Raw genomic sequence first — 16157 nt, forward strand, 5'->3', positions numbered from 1 at the left:
CATTGTGTGCCACAGAAAACCTAGTGTGTAATACTGGGCCATTTTTTTTTTAATTCTCCCTGAAAAAAATAAATAAATAGTGGGAGATAAAGATTGGCAAGTCTGCCTCTGTGCCAGTGCTGTGTGTGGCATCTGTCTCTCATTGTGTGCCACAGAAAACCTAGTGTGTAATAGTGGGCCATTTTTTTTTAATTCTCCCTGAAAAAAAATAAATAAATGGTGGGAGATAAAGATTGGCAAGTCTGCCTCTGTGCCAGTGCTGTGTGTGGCATCTGTCTCTCATTGTGTGCCACAGAAAACCTAGTGTGTAATACTGGGCCATTTTTTTTTTAATTCTCCCTGAAAAAAAATAAATAAATAGTGGGAGATAAAGATTGGCAAGTCTGCCTCTGTGCCAGTGCTGTGTGTGGCATCTGTCTCTCATTGTGTGCCACAGAAAACATAGTGTGTAATACTGGGCCATTTTTTTTTTAATTCTCCCTGAAAAAAATAAATAAATAGTGGGAGATAAAGATTGGCAAGTCTGCCTCTGTGCCAGTGCTGTGTGTGGCATCTGTCTCTCATTGTGTGCCACAGAAAACCTAGTGTGTAATACTGGGCCATTTTTTTTTTAATTCTACCTGAAAAAAAAAATAAATAGTGGGAGATAAAGATTGGCAAGTCTGCCTCTGTGCCAGTGCTGTGTGTGGCATATGTCTCTCATTGTGTGCCACAGAAAACCTAGTGTGTAATAGTGGGCCATTTTTTTTTAATTCTCCCTGAAAAAAAATAAATAAATGGTGGGAGATAAAGATTGGCAAGTCTGCCTCTGTGCCAGTGCTGTGTGTGGCATCTGTCTCTCATTGTGTGCCACAGAAAACCTAGTGTGTAATACTGGGCCATTTTTTTTTTAATTCTCCCTGAAAAAAAATAAATAAATAGTGGGAGATAAAGATTGGTAAGTCTGCCTCTGTGCCAGTGCTGTGTGTGGCATCTGTCTCTCATTGTGTGCCACAGAAAACATAGTGTGTAATACTGGGCCATTTTTTTTTTAATTCTCCCTGAAAAAAATAAATAAATAGTGGGAGATAAAGATTGGCAAGTCTGCCTCTGTGCCAGTGCTGTGTGTGGCATCTGTCTCTCATTGTGTGCCACAGAAAACCTAGTGTGTAATACTGGGCCATTTTTTTTTTTTAATTCTCCCTGAAAAAATAAATAAATAGTGGGAGATAAAGATTGGCAAGTCTGCCTCTGTGCCAGTGCTGTGTGTGGCATCTGTCTCTCATTGTGTGCCACAGAAAACCTAGTGTGTAATACTGGGCCATTTTTTTTTTAATTCTCCCTGAAAAAAATAAATAAATAGTGGGAGATAAAGATTGGCAAGTCTGCCTCTGTGCCAGTGCTGTGTGTGGCATCTGTCTCTCATTGTGTGCCACAGAAAACCTAGTGTGTAATAGTGGGCCATTTTTTTTTAATTCTCCCTGAAAAAAAATAAATAAATGGTGGGAGATAAAGATTGGCAAGTCTGCCTCTGTGCCAGTGCTGTGTGTGGCATCTGTCTCTCATTGTGTGCCACAGAAAACCTAGTGTGTAATACTGGGCCATTTTTTTTTTAATTCTCCCTGAAAAAAAATAAATAAATAGTGGGAGATAAAGATTGGCAAGTCTGCCTCTGTGCCAGTGCTGTGTGTGGCATCTGTCTCTCATTGTGTGCCACAGAAAACATAGTGTGTAATACTGGGCCATTTTTTTTTTAATTCTCCCTGAAAAAAATAAATAAATAGTGGGAGATAAAGATTGGCAAGTATGCCTCTGTGCCAGTGCTGTGTGTGGCATCTGTCTCTCATTGTGTGCCACAGAAAACCTAGTGTGTAATACTGGGCCATTTTTTTTTTAATTCTACCTGAAAAAAAAAAATAAATAGTGGGAGATAAAGATTGGCAAGTCTGCCTCTGTGCCAGTGCTGTGTGTGGCATCTGTCTCTCATTGTGTGCCACAGAAAACCTAGTGTGTAATACTGGGCCATTTTTTTTTTTTAATTCTCCCTGAAAAAATAAATAAATAGTGGGAGATAAAGATTGGCAAGTCTGCCTCTGTGCCAGTGCTGTGTGTAGCATCTGTCTCTCATTGTGTGCCACAGAAAACCTAGTGTGTAATAGTGGGCCATTTTTTTAAAAATTCTCCCTGAAAAAAATAAATAAATTGTGGGAGATAAAGATTGGCAAGTCTGCCTCTGTGCCAGTGCTGTGTGTGGCATCGGTCTCTCATTGTGTGCCACAGAAAACCTAGTGTGTAATACTGGGCCTTTTTTTTTTTTTTTTTAATTCTCCCTGAAAAAAATAAATAAATAGTGGGAGATAAAGATTGGCAAGTCTGCCTCTGTGCCAGTGCTGTGTGTGGCATCTGTCTCTCATTGTGTGCCACAGAAAACCTAGTGTGTAATAGTGGGCCATTTTTTTAAAAATTCTCCCTGAAAAAAATAAATAAATAGTGGGAGATAAAGATTGGCAAGTCTGCCTCTGTGCCAGTGCTGTGTGTGGCATCGGTCTCTCATTGTGTGCCACAGAAAACCTAGTGTGTAATACTGGGCCTTTTTTTTTTTTTTTAATTCTCCCTGAAAAAAATAAATAAATAGTGGGAGATAAAGATTGGCAAGTCTGCCTCTGTGCCAGTGCTGTGTGTGGCATCTGTCTCTCATTGTGTGCCACAGAAAACCTAGTGTGTTATACTGGGCCATTTTTTTTTTAAATTCTCCCTGAAAAAAATAAATAAACAGTGGGAGATAAAGATTGGCAAGTCTGCCTCTGTGCCAGTGCTGTGTGTGGCATCTGTCTCTCTTTGTGTGCCACAGAAAACCTAGTGTGTAATAGTGGGCAATTTTTTTTTTTTTAATTCTCCCTGAAAAAAAATAAATAAATAGTGGGAGATAAAGATTGGCAAGTCTGCCTCTGTGCCAGTGCTGTGTGTGGCCTCTGTCTCTCATTGTGTGCCACAGAAAACCTAGTGTGTAATACTGGGCCATTTTTTTTTTAATTCTCCCTGAAAAAAAATAAATAAATAGTGGGAGATAAAGATTGGCAAGTCTGCCTCTGTGCCAGTGCTGTGTGTGGCATCTGTCTCTCATTGTGTGCCACAGAAAACCTAGTGTGTAATACTGGGCCATTTTTTTTTTTTAATTCTCCCTGAAAAAAATAAATAAATAGTGGGAGATAAAGATTGGCAAGTCTGCCTCTGTGCCAGTGCTGTGTGTGGCATCTGTCTCTCATTGTGTGCCACAGAAAACCTAGTGTGTAATACTGGGCCTTTTTTTTTTTTAATTCTCCCTGAAAAAAAATAAATAAATAGTGGGAGATAAAGATTGGCAAGTCTGCCTCTGTGCCAGTGCTGTGTGTGGCATCTGTCTCTCATTGTGTGCCACAGAAAACCTAGTGTGTAATACTGGGCCATTTTTTTTTTTTTAATTCTCCCTGAAAAAAAATAAATAAATAGTGGGAGATAAAGATTGGCAAGTCTGCCTCTGTGCCAGTGCTGTGTGTGGCCTCTGTCTCTCATTGTGTGCCACAGAAAACCTAGTGTGTAATACTGGGCCATTTTTTTTTTAATTCTCCCTGAAAAAAAATAAATAAATAGTGGGAGATAAAGATTGGCAAGTCTGCCTCTGTGCCAGTGCTGTGTGTGGCATCTGTCTCTCATTGTGTGCCACAGAAAACCTAGTGTGTAATACTGGGCCATTTTTTTTTTTTAATTCTCCCTGAAAAAAATAAATAAATAGTGGGAGATAAAGATTGGCAAGTCTGCCTCTGTGCCAGTGCTGTGTGTGGCATCTGTCTCTCATTGTGTGCCACAGAAAACCTAGTGTGTAATACTGGGCCATTTTTTTTTTTAATTCTCCCTGAAAAAAAATAAATAAATAGTGGGAGATAAAGATTGGCAAGTCTGCCTCTGTGCCAGTGCTGTGTGTGGCATCTGTCTCTCATTGTGTGCCACAGAAAACCTAGTATGTAATACTGGGCCTTTTTTTTTTTTAATTCTCCCTGAAAAAAAATAAATAAATAGTGGGAGATAAAGATTGGCAAGTCTGCCTCTGTGCCAGTGCTGTGTGTGGCATCTGTCTCTCATTGTGTGCCACAGAAAACCTAGTGTGTAATACTGGGCCATTTTTTTTTTAATTCTCCCTGAAAAAAAAAAATAAATAGTGGGAGATAAAGATTGGCAAGTCTGCCTCTGTGCCAGTGCTGTGTGTGGCATCTGTCTCTCATTGTGTGCCACAGAAAACCTAGTGTGTAATAGTGGGCCATTTTTTTTTTGTAATTCTCCCTGAAAAAAAATAAATAAATAGTGGGAGATAAAGATTGGCAAGTCTGCCTCTGTGCCAGTGCTGTGTGTGGCATCTGTCTCTCATTGTGTGCCACAGAAAACCTAGTGTGTAGTACTGGGCCATTTTTTTTTTTTAATTCTCCCTGAAAAAAAAAAATAAATAGTGGGAGATAAAGATTGGCAAGTCTGCCTCTGTGCCAGTGCTGTGTGTGGCATCTGTCTCTCATTGTGTGCCACAGAAAACCTAGTGCGTAATACTGGGCCATTTTTTTTTTATTTAATTCTCCCTGAAAAAAAAAAAATAGTGGGAGATAAAGATTGGCAAGTCTGCCTCTGTGCCAGTGCTGTGTGTGGCATCTGTCTCTCTTTGTGTGCCACAGAAAACCTAGTGTGTAATAGTGGGCAATTTTTTTTTTTTTAAATTCTCCCTGAAAAAAAAAAATAAATTGTGGGAGATAAAGATTGGCAAGTCTGCCTCTGTGCCAGTGCTGTGTGTGGCATCTGTCTCTCATTGTGTGCCACAGAAAACCTAGTGTGTAATACTGGGCCATTTTTTTTTTAATTCTCACTGAAAAAAATAAATAAATAGTGGGAGATAAAGATTGGCAAGTCTGCCTCTGTGCCAGTGCTGTGTGTGGCATCTGTCTCTCATTGTGTGCCACAGAAAACCTAGTGTGTAATAGTGGGCCATTTTTTATTTTTTTTTAATTCTCCCTGAAACAAATAAATAAATAGTGGGAGATAAAGATTGGCAAGTCTGCCTCTGTGCCAGTGCTGTGTGTGGCATCTGTCTCTCATTGTGTGCCACAGAAAACCTAGTGTGTTATACTGGGCCATTTTTTTTTAATTCTCCCTGAAAAAAATAAATAAACAGTGGGAGATAAAGATTGGCAAGTCTGCCTCTGTGCCAGTGCTGTGTGTGGCATCTGTCTCTCATTGTGTGCCACAGAAAACCTAGTGTGTAATAGTGGGCAATTTTTTTTTTTTTAGTTCTCCCTGAAAAAAATAAAATAAATTGTGGGAGATAAAGATTGGCAAGTCTGCCTCTGTGCCAGTGCTGTGTGTGGCATCTGTCTCTCATTGTGTGCCACAGAAAACCTAGTGTGTAATACTGGGCCATTTTTTTTTTAATTCTCCCTGAAAAAAATAAATAAATAGTGGGAGATAAAGATTGGCAAGTCTGCCTCTGTGCCAGTGCTGTGTGTGGCATCTGTCTCTCATTGTGTGCCACAGAAAACCTAGTGTGTAATAGTGGGCCATTTTTTTTTAATTCTCCCTGAAAAAAAAAAAATAAATGGTGGGAGATAAAGATTGGCAAGTCTGCCTCTGTGCCAGTGCTGTGTGTGGCATCTGTCTCTCATTGTGTGCCACAGAAAACCTAGTGTGTAATACTGGGCCATTTTTTTTTTAATTCTCCCTGAAAAAAAATAAATAGTGGGAGATAAAGATTGGCAAGTCTGCCTCTGTGCCAGTGCTGTGTGTGGCATCTGTCTCTCATTGTGTGCCACAGAAAACATAGTGTGTAATACTGGGCCATTTTTTTTTTAATTCTCCCTGAAAAAAATAAATAAATAGTGGGAGATAAAGATTGGCAAGTCTGCCTCTGTGCCAGTGCTGTGTGTGGCATCTGTCTCTCATTGTGTGCCACAGAAAACCTAGTGTGTAATACTGGGCCATTTTTTTTTTAATTCTACCTGAAAAAAAAAAATAAATAGTGGGAGATAAAGATTGGCAAGTCTGCCTCTGTGCCAGTGCTGTGTGTGGCATCTGTCTCTCATTGTGTGCCACAGAAAACCTAGTGTGTAATACTGGGCCATTTTTTTTTTTTAATTCTCCCTGAAAAAATAAATAAATAGTGGGAGATAAAGATTGGCAAGTCTGCCTCTGTGCCAGTGCTGTGTGTGGCATCTGTCTCTCATTGTGTGCCACAGAAAACCTAGTGTGTAATACTGGGCCATTTTTTTTTTAATTCTCCCTGAAAAAAAATAAATAAATAGTGGGAGATAAAGATTGGCAAGTCTGCCTCTGTGCCAGTGCTGTGTGTGGCATCTGTCTCTCATTGTGTGCCACAGAAAACCTAGTGTGTAATAGTGGGCCATTTTTTATTTTTTTTTAATTCTCCCTGAAACAAATAAATAAATAGTGGGAGATAAAGATTGGCAAGTCTGCCTCTGTGCCAGTGCTGTGTGTGGCATCTGTCTCTCATTGTGTGCCACAGAAAACCTAGTGTGTTATACTGGGCCATTTTTTTTTTTTAATTCTCCCTGAAAAAAATAAATAAACAGTGGGAGATAAAGATTGGCAAGTCTGCCTCTGTGCCAGTGCTGTGTGTGGCATCTGTCTCTCATTGTGTGCAACAGAAAACCTAGTGTGTAATAGTGGGCAATTTTTTTTTTTAGTTCTCCCTGAAAAAAAAAAATAAATTGTGGGAGATAAAGATTGGCAAGTCTGCCTCTGTGCCAGTGCTGTGTGTGGCATCTGTCTCTCATTGTGTGCCACAGAAAACCTAGTGTGTAATACTGGGCCATTTTTTTTTTAAATTCTCCCTGAAAAAAATAAATATATAGTGGGAGATAAAGATTGGCAAGTCTGCCTCTGTGCCAGTGCTGTGTGTGGCATCTGTCTCTCATTGTGTGCCACAGAAAACCTAGTGTGTAATACTGGGCCATTTTTTTTTTTAATTCTCCCTGAAAAAAATAAATAAATAGTGGGAGATAAAGATTGGCAAGTCTGCCTCTGTGCCAGTGCTGTGTGTGGCATCTGTCTCTCATTGTGTGCCACAGAAAACCTAGTGTGTAATACTGGGCCATTTTTTTTTAATTCTCCCTGAAAAAAAATAAATAAATGGTGGGAGATAAAGATTGGCAAGTCTGCCTCTGTGCCAGTGCTGTGTGTGGCATCTGTCTCTCATTGTGTGCCACAGAAAACCTAGTGTGTAATACTGGGCCATTTTTTTTTAAATTCTCCCTGAAAAAAAAAAAATAAATAGTGGGAGATAAAGATTGGCAAGTCTGCCTCTGTGCCAGTGCTGTGTGTGGCATCTGTCTCTCATTGTGTGCCACAGAAAACATAGTGTGTAATACTGGGCCATTTTTTTTTTAATTCTCCCTGAAAAAAATAAATAAATAGTGGGAGATAAAGATTGGCAAGTCTGCCTCTGTGCCAGTGCTGTGTGTGGCATCTGTCTCTCATTGTGTGCCACAGAAAACCTAGTGTGTAATACTGGGCCATTTTTTTTTTTAATTCTACCTGAAAAAAAAAAATAAATAGTGGGAGATAAAGATTGGCAAGTCTGCCTCTGTGCCAGTGCTGTGTGTGGCATCTGTCTCTCATTGTGTGCCACAGAAAACCTAGTGTGTAATACTGGGCCATTTTTTTTTTTTAATTCTCCCTGAAAAAATAAATAAATAGTGGGAGATAAAGATTGGCAAGTCTGCCTCTGTGCCAGTGCTGTGTGTGGCATCTGTCTCTCATTGTGTGCCACAGAAAACCTAGTGTGTAATACTGGGCCATTTTTTTTTTTAATTCTCCCTGAAAAAATAAATAAATAGTGGGAGATAAAGATTGGCAAGTCTGCCTCTGTGCCAGTGCTGTGTGTGGCATCTGTCTCTCATTGTGTGCCACAGAAAACCTAGTGTGTAATACTGGGCCATTTTTTTTTTAATTCTCCCTGAAAAAAAATAAATAAATAGTGGGAGATAAAGATTGGCAAGTCTGCCTCTGTGCCAGTGCTGTGTGTGGCATCTGTCTCTCATTGTGTGCCACAGAAAACCTAGTGTGTAATAGTGGGCCATTTTTTATTTTTTTTTAATTCTCCCTGAAACAAATAAATAAATAGTGGGAGATAAAGATTGGCAAGTCTGCCTCTGTGCCAGTGCTGTGTGTGGCATCTGTCTCTCATTGTGTGCCACAGAAAACCTAGTGTGTTATACTGGGCCATTTTTTTTTTTAATTCTCCCTGAAAAAAATAAATAAACAGTGGGAGATAAAGATTGGCAAGTCTGCCTCTGTGCCAGTGCTGTGTGTGGCATCTGTCTCTCATTGTGTGCAACAGAAAACCTAGTGTGTAATAGTGGGCAATTTTTTTTTTTAGTTCTCCCTGAAAAAAAAAAAAAAATTGTGGGAGATAAAGATTGGCAAGTCTGCCTCTGTGCCAGTGCTGTGTGTGGCATCTGTCTCTCATTGTGTGCCACAGAAAACCTAGTGTGTAATACTGGGCCATTTTTTTTTAAATTCTCCCTGAAAAAAATAAATATATAGTGGGAGATAAAGATTGGCAAGTCTGCCTCTGTGCCAGTGCTGTGTGTGGCATCTGTCTCTCATTGTGTGCCACAGAAAACCTAGTGTGTAATACTGGGCCATTTTTTTTTTAATTCTCCCTGAAAAAAATAAATAAATAGTGGGAGATAAAGATTGGCAAGTCTGCCTCTGTGCCAGTGCTGTGTGTGGCATCTGTCTCTCATTGTGTGCCACAGAAAACCTAGTGTGTAATACTGGGCCATTTTTTTTTAATTCTCCCTGAAAAAAAATAAATAAATGGTGGGAGATAAAGATTGGCAAGTCTGCCTCTGTGCCAGTGCTGTGTGTGGCATCTGTCTCTCATTGTGTGCCACAGAAAACCTAGTGTGTAATACTGGGCCATTTTTTTTTTAATTCTCCCTGAAAAAAAAAAAATAAATAGTGGGAGATAAAGATTGGCAAGTCTGCCTCTGTGCCAGTGCTGTGTGTGGCATCTGTCTCTCATTGTGTGCCACAGAAAACATAGTGTGTAATACTGGGCCATTTTTTTTTTAATTCTCCCTGAAAAAAATAAATAAATAGTGGGAGATAAAGATTGGCAAGTCTGCCTCTGTGCCAGTGCTGTGTGTGGCATCTGTCTCTCATTGTGTGCCACAGAAAACCTAGTGTGTAATACTGGGCCATTTTTTTTTTTAATTCTACCTGAAAAAAAAAATAAATAGTGGGAGATAAAGATTGGCAAGTCTGCCTCTGTGCCAGTGCTGTGTGTGGCATCTGTCTCTCATTGTGTGCCACAGAAAACCTAGTGTGTAATACTGGGCCATTTTTTTTTTTTAATTCTCCCTGAAAAAATAAATAAATAGTGGGAGATAAAGATTGGCAAGTCTGCCTCTGTGCCAGTGCTGTGTGTGGCATCTGTCTCTCATTGTGTGCCACAGAAAACCTAGTGTGTAATACTGGGCCATTTTTTTTTTAATTCTCCCTGAAAAAAAATAAATAAATAGTGGGAGATAAAGATTGGCAAGTCTGCCTCTGTGCCAGTGCTGTGTGTGGCATCTGTCTCTCATTGTGTGCCACAGAAAACCTAGTGTGTAATAGTGGGCCATTTTTTATTTTTTTTTAATTCTCCCTGAAACAAATAAATAAATAGTGGGAGATAAAGATTGGCAAGTCTGCCTCTGTGCCAGTGCTGTGTGTGGCATCTGTCTCTCATTGTGTGCCACAGAAAACCTAGTGTGTTATACTGGGCCATTTTTTTTTTTTAATTCTCCCTGAAAAAAATAAATAAACAGTGGGAGATAAAGATTGGCAAGTCTGCCTCTGTGCCAGTGCTGTGTGTGGCATCTGTCTCTCATTGTGTGCAACAGAAAACCTAGTGTGTAATAGTGGGCAATTTTTTTTTTTAGTTCTCCCTGAAAAAAAAAAATAAATTGTGGGAGATAAAGATTGGCAAGTCTGCCTCTGTGCCAGTGCTGTGTGTGGCATCTGTCTCTCATTGTGTGCCACAGAAAACCTAGTGTGTAATACTGGGCCATTTTTTTTTAAATTCTCCCTGAAAAAAATAAATAAATAGTGGGAGATAAAGATTGGCAAGTCTGCCTCTGTGCCAGTGCTGTGTGTGGCATCTGTCTCTCATTGTGTGCCACAGAAAACCTAGTGTGTAATACTGGGCCATTTTTTTTTAAATTCTCCCTGAAAAAAATAAATAAACAGTGGGAGATAAAGATTGGCAAGTCTGCCTCTGTGCCAGTGCTGTGTGTGGCATCTGTCTCTCTTTGTGTGCCACAGAAAACCTAGTGTGTAATAGTGGGCAATTTTTTTTTTTAAATTCTCCCTGAAAAAAGATAAATAAATTGTGGGAGATAAAGATTGGCAAGTCTGCCTCTGTGCCAGTGCTGTGTGTGGCATCTGTCTCTCATTGTGTGCCACAGAAAACCTAGTGTGTAATACTGGGCCATTTTTTTTTTAATTCTCACTGAAAAAAATAAATAAATTGTTGGAGATAAAGATTGGCAAGTCTGCCTCTGTGCCAGTGCTGTGTGTGGCATCTGTCTCTCATTGTGTGCCACAGAAAACCTAGTGTGTAATAGTGGGCCATTTTTTTTAAAATTCTCCCTGAAAAAAATAAATAAATAGTGGGAGATAAAGATTGGCAAGTCTGCCTCTGTGCCAGTGCTGTGTGTGGCATCGGTCTCTCATTGTGTGCCACAGAAAACCTAGTGTGTAATATTGGGCCTTTTTTTTTTTTTTAATTCTCCCTGAAAGAAAGAAATAAATAGTGGGAGATAAAGATTGGCAAGTCTTCCTCTGTGCCAGTGCTGTGTGTGGCATCTGTCTCTCATTGTGTGCCACAGAAAACCTAGTGTGTTATACTGGGCCATTTTTTTTTAAATTCTCCCTGAAAAAAAAAAATAAACAGTGGGAGATAAAGATTGGCAAGTCTGCCTCTGTGCCAGTGCTGTGTGTGGCATCTGTCTCTCTTTGTGTGCCACAGAAAACCTAGTGTGTAATAGTGGGCAATTTATTTTTTTTTAATTCTCCCTGAAAAAAATAAATAGTGGGAGATAAAGATTGGCAAGTGCCAGTGCTGTGTGTGGCATCTGTCTCTCATTGTGTGCCACAGAAAACCTAGTGTGTAATAATGGGCCATTTTTTTTTTTAATTCTCCCTGAAAAAAATAAAAAAATAGTGGGAGATAAAGATTGGCAAGTCTGCCTCTGTGCCAGTGCTGTGTGTGGCATCTGTCTCTCATTGTGTGCCACAGAAATCCTAGTGTGTAATACTGGGCCATTTTTTTTTTAATTCTCCCTGAAAAAAAATAAATAAATAGTGGGAGATAAAGATTGGCAAGTCTGCCTCTGTGCCAGTGCTGTGTGTGGCATCTGTCTCTCATTGTGTGCCACAGAAAACCTAGTGTGTAATACTGGGCCATTTTTTTTTTAATTCTCCCTGAAAAAAAATAAATAAATAGTGGGAGATAAAGATTGGCAAGTCTGCCTCTGTGCCAGTGCTGTGTGTGGCATCTGTCTCTCATTGTGTGCCACAGAAAACCTAGTGTGTAATAGTGGGCCATTTTTTATTTTTTTTTAATTCTCCCTGAAACAAATAAATAAATAGTGGGAGATAAAGATTGGCAAGTCTGCCTCTGTGCCAGTGCTGTGTGTGGCATCTGTCTCTCATTGTGTGTCACTGAAAAGCTAGTGTGTTATACTGGGCCATTTTTTTTTTAATTCTCCCTGAAAAAAATAAATAAACAGTGGGAGATAAAGATTGGCAAGTCTGCCTCTGTGCCAGTGCTGTGTGTGGCATATGTCTCTCATTGTGTGCCACAGAAAACCTAGTGTATAATAGTGGGCAATTTTTTTTTTTTAGTTCTCCCTGAAAAAAATAAAATAAATTGTGGGAGATAAAGATTGGCAAGTCTGCCTCTGTGCCAGTGCTGTGTGTGGCATCTGTCTCTCATTGTGTGCCACAGAAAACCTAGTGCGTAATACTGGGCCATTTTTTTTTTAATTTAATTCTCCCTGAAAAAAATAAATAAATAGTGGGAGATAAAGATTGGCAAGTCTGCCTCTGTGCCAGTGCTGTGTGGCATCTGTCTCTCATTGTGTGCCACAGAAAACCTAGTGCGTAATACTGGGCCATTTTTTTTTTAATTTAATTCTCCCTGAAAAAAATAAATAAATAGTGGGAGATAAAGATTGGCAAGTCTGCCTCTGTGCCAGTGCTGTGTGTGGCATCTGTCTCTCTTTGTGTGCCACAGAAAACCTAGTGTGTAATAGTGGGCAATTTTTTTTTTTTTAAATTCTCCCTGAAAAAAATAAAATAAATAGTGGGAGATAAAGATTGGCAAGTCTGCCTCTGTGCCAGTGCTGTGTGTGGCATCTGTCTCTCATTGCGTGCCACAGAAAACCTAGTGTGTAATACTGGGCCATTTTTTTTTTAATTCTCACTGAAAAAAATAAATAAATTGTTGGAGATAAAGATTGGCAAGTCTGCCTCTGTGCCAGTGCTGTGTGTGGCATCTGTCTCTCATTGTGTGCCACAGAAAACCTAGTGTGTAATAGTGGGCCATTTTTTTTAAAATTCTCCCTGAAAAAAATAAATAAATAGTGGGAGATAAAGATTGGCAAGTCTGCCTCTGTGCCAGTGCTGTGTGTGGCATCGGTCTCTCATTGTGTGCCACAGAAAACCTAGTGTGTAATATTGGGCCTTTTTTTTTTTTTTAATTCTCCCTGAAAGAAAGAAATAAATAGTGGGAGATAAAGATTGGCAAGTCTTCCTCTGTGCCAGTGCTGTGTGTGGCATCTGTCTCTCATTGTGTGCCACAGAAAACCTAGTGTGTTATACTGGGCCATTTTTTTTTAAATTCTCCCTGAAAAAAAAAAATAAACAGTGGGAGATAAAGATTGGCAAGTCTGCCTCTGTGCCAGTGCTGTGTGTGGCATCTGTCTCTCTTTGTGTGCCACAGAAAACCTAGTGTGTAATAGTGGGCAATTTATTTTTTTTTAATTCTCCCTGAAAAAAATAAATAGTGGGAGATAAAGATTGGCAAGTGCCAGTGCTGTGTGTGGCATCTGTCTCTCATTGTGTGCCACAGAAAACCTAGTGTGTAATAATGGGCCATTTTTTTTTTTAATTCTCCCTGAAAAAAATAAAAAAATAGTGGGAGATAAAGATTGGCAAGTCTGCCTCTGTGCCAGTGCTGTGTGTGGCATCTGTCTCTCATTGTGTGCCACAGAAATCCTAGTGTGTAATACTGGGCCATTTTTTTTTTAATTCTCCCTGAAAAAAAATAAATAAATAGTGGGAGATAAAGATTGGCAAGTCTGCCTCTGTGCCAGTGCTGTGTGTGGCATCTGTCTCTCATTGTGTGCCACAGAAAACCTAGTGTGTAATACTGGGCCATTTTTTTTTTAATTCTCCCTGAAAAAAAATAAATAAATAGTGGGAGATAAAGATTGGCAAGTCTGCCTCTGTGCCAGTGCTGTGTGTGGCATCTGTCTCTCATTGTGTGCCACAGAAAACCTAGTGTGTAATAGTGGGCCATTTTTTATTTTTTTTTAATTCTCCCTGAAACAAATAAATAAATAGTGGGAGATAAAGATTGGCAAGTCTGCCTCTGTGCCAGTGCTGTGTGTGGCATCTGTCTCTCATTGTGTGTCACTGAAAAGCTAGTGTGTTATACTGGGCCATTTTTTTTTTAATTCTCCCTGAAAAAAATAAATAAACAGTGGGAGATAAAGATTGGCAAGTCTGCCTCTGTGCCAGTGCTGTGTGTGGCATATGTCTCTCATTGTGTGCCACAGAAAACCTAGTGTATAATAGTGGGCAATTTTTTTTTTTTAGTTCTCCCTGAAAAAAATAAAATAAATTGTGGGAGATAAAGATTGGCAAGTCTGCCTCTGTGCCAGTGCTGTGTGTGGCATCTGTCTCTCATTGTGTGCCACAGAAAACCTAGTGCGTAATACTGGGCCATTTTTTTTTTAATTTAATTCTCCCTGAAAAAAATAAATAAATAGTGGGAGATAAAGATTGGCAAGTCTGCCTCTGTGCCAGTGCTGTGTGGCATCTGTCTCTCATTGTGTGCCACAGAAAACCTAGTGCGTAATACTGGGCCATTTTTTTTTTAATTTAATTCTCCCTGAAAAAAATAAATAAATAGTGGGAGATAAAGATTGGCAAGTCTGCCTCTGTGCCAGTGCTGTGTGTGGCATCTGTCTCTCTTTGTGTGCCACAGAAAACCTAGTGTGTAATAGTGGGCAATTTTTTTTTTTTTAAATTCTCCCTGAAAAAAATAAAATAAATTGTGGGAGATAAAGATTGGCAAGTCTGCCTCTGTGCCAGTGCTGTGTGTGGCATCTGTCTCTCATTGCGTGCCACAGAAAACCTAGTGTGTAATACTGGGCCATTTTTTTTTAATTCTCACTGAAAAAAATAAATAAATAGTGGGAGATAAAGATTGGCAAGTCTGCCTCTGTGCCAGTGCTGTGTGTAGCATCTGTCTCTCATTGTGTGCCACAGAAAACCTAGTGTGTAATAGTGGGCCATTTTTTTTAAAATTCTCCCTGAAAAAAAAAAATAAATAGTGGGAGATAAAGATTGGCAAGTCTGCCTCTGTGCCAGTGCTGTGTGTGGCATCGGTCTCTCATTGTGTGCCACAGAAAACCTAGTGTGTAATACTGGGCCTTTTTTTTTTTTTTAATTCTCCCTGAAAAAAATAAATAAATAGTGGGAGATAAAGATTGGCAAGTCTGCCTCTGTGCCAGTGCTGTGTGTGGCATCTGTCTCTCATTGTGTGCCACAGAAAACCTAGTGTGTAATAGTGGGCCATTTTTTAAAAAATTCTCCCTGAAAAAAATAAATAAATAGTGGGAGATAAAGATTGGCAAGTCTGCCTCTGTGCCAGTGCTGTGTGTGGCATCGGTCTCTCATTGTGTGCCACAGAAAACCTAGTGTGTAATACTGGGCCTTTTTTTTTTTTTTTTAATTCTCCCTGAAAAAAATAAATAAATAGTGGGAGATAAAGATTGGCAAGTCTGCCTCTGTGCCAGTGCTGTGTGTGGCATCTGTCTCTCATTGTGTGCCACAGAAAACCTAGTGTGTAATACTGGGCCATTTTTTTTTAAATTCTCCCTGAAAAAAATAAATAAATAGTGGGAGATAAAGATTGGCAAGTCTGCCTCTGTGCCAGTGCTGTGTGTGGCATCTGTCTCTCATTGTGTGCCACAGAAAACCTAGTGCGTAATACTGGGCCATTTTTTTATTTATTTAATTCTCCCTGAAAAAAATAAATAAATAGTGGGAGATAAAGATTGGCAAGTCTGCCTCTGTGCCAGTGCTGTGTGTGGCATCTGTCTCTCTTTGTGTGCCACAGAAAACCTAGTGTGTAATAGTGGGCAATTTTTTTTTTTTAAATTCTCCCTGAAAAAAAATAAATAAATTGTGGGAGATAAAGATTGGCAAGTCTGCCTCTGTGCCAGTGCTGTGTGTGGCATCTGTCTCTCATTGTGTGCCACAGAAAACCTAGTGTGTAATACTGGGCCATTTTTTTTTTAATTCTCACTGAAAAAAATAAATAAATAGTTGGAGATAAAGATTGGCAAGTCTTCCTCTGTGCCAGTGCTGTGTGTGGCATCTGTCTCTCATTGTGTGCCACAGAAAACCTAGTGTGTAATAGTGGGCCATTTTTTTTAAAATTCTCCCTGAAAAAAATAAATGAATAGTGGGAGATAAAGATTGGCAAGTCTGCCTCTGTGCCAGTGCTCTGTGTGGCATCGGTCTCTCATTGTGTGCCACAGAAAACCTAGTGTGTAATACTGGGCCTTTTTTTTTTTTTTTAATTCTCCCTGAAATAAATAAATAAATAGTGGGAGATAAAGATTGGCAAGTCTTCCTCTGTGCCAGTGCTGTATGTGGCATCTGTCTCTCATTGTGTGCCACAGAAAAACTAGTGTGTTATACTGGGCCATTTTTTTTTAAATTCTCCCTGAAAAAAAAAAATAAACAGTGGGAGATAAAGATTGGCAAGTCTGCCTCTGTGCCAGTGCTGTGTGTGGCATCTGTCTCTCTTTGTGTGCCACAGAAAACCTAGTGTGTAATAGTGGGCAATTTATTTTTTT

Source organism: Ranitomeya variabilis, chromosome 3 (assembly GCF_051348905.1).
Source record: "Ranitomeya variabilis isolate aRanVar5 chromosome 3, aRanVar5.hap1, whole genome shotgun sequence".
Classification (NCBI taxonomy): Eukaryota; Metazoa; Chordata; class Amphibia; order Anura; family Dendrobatidae; genus Ranitomeya; species Ranitomeya variabilis.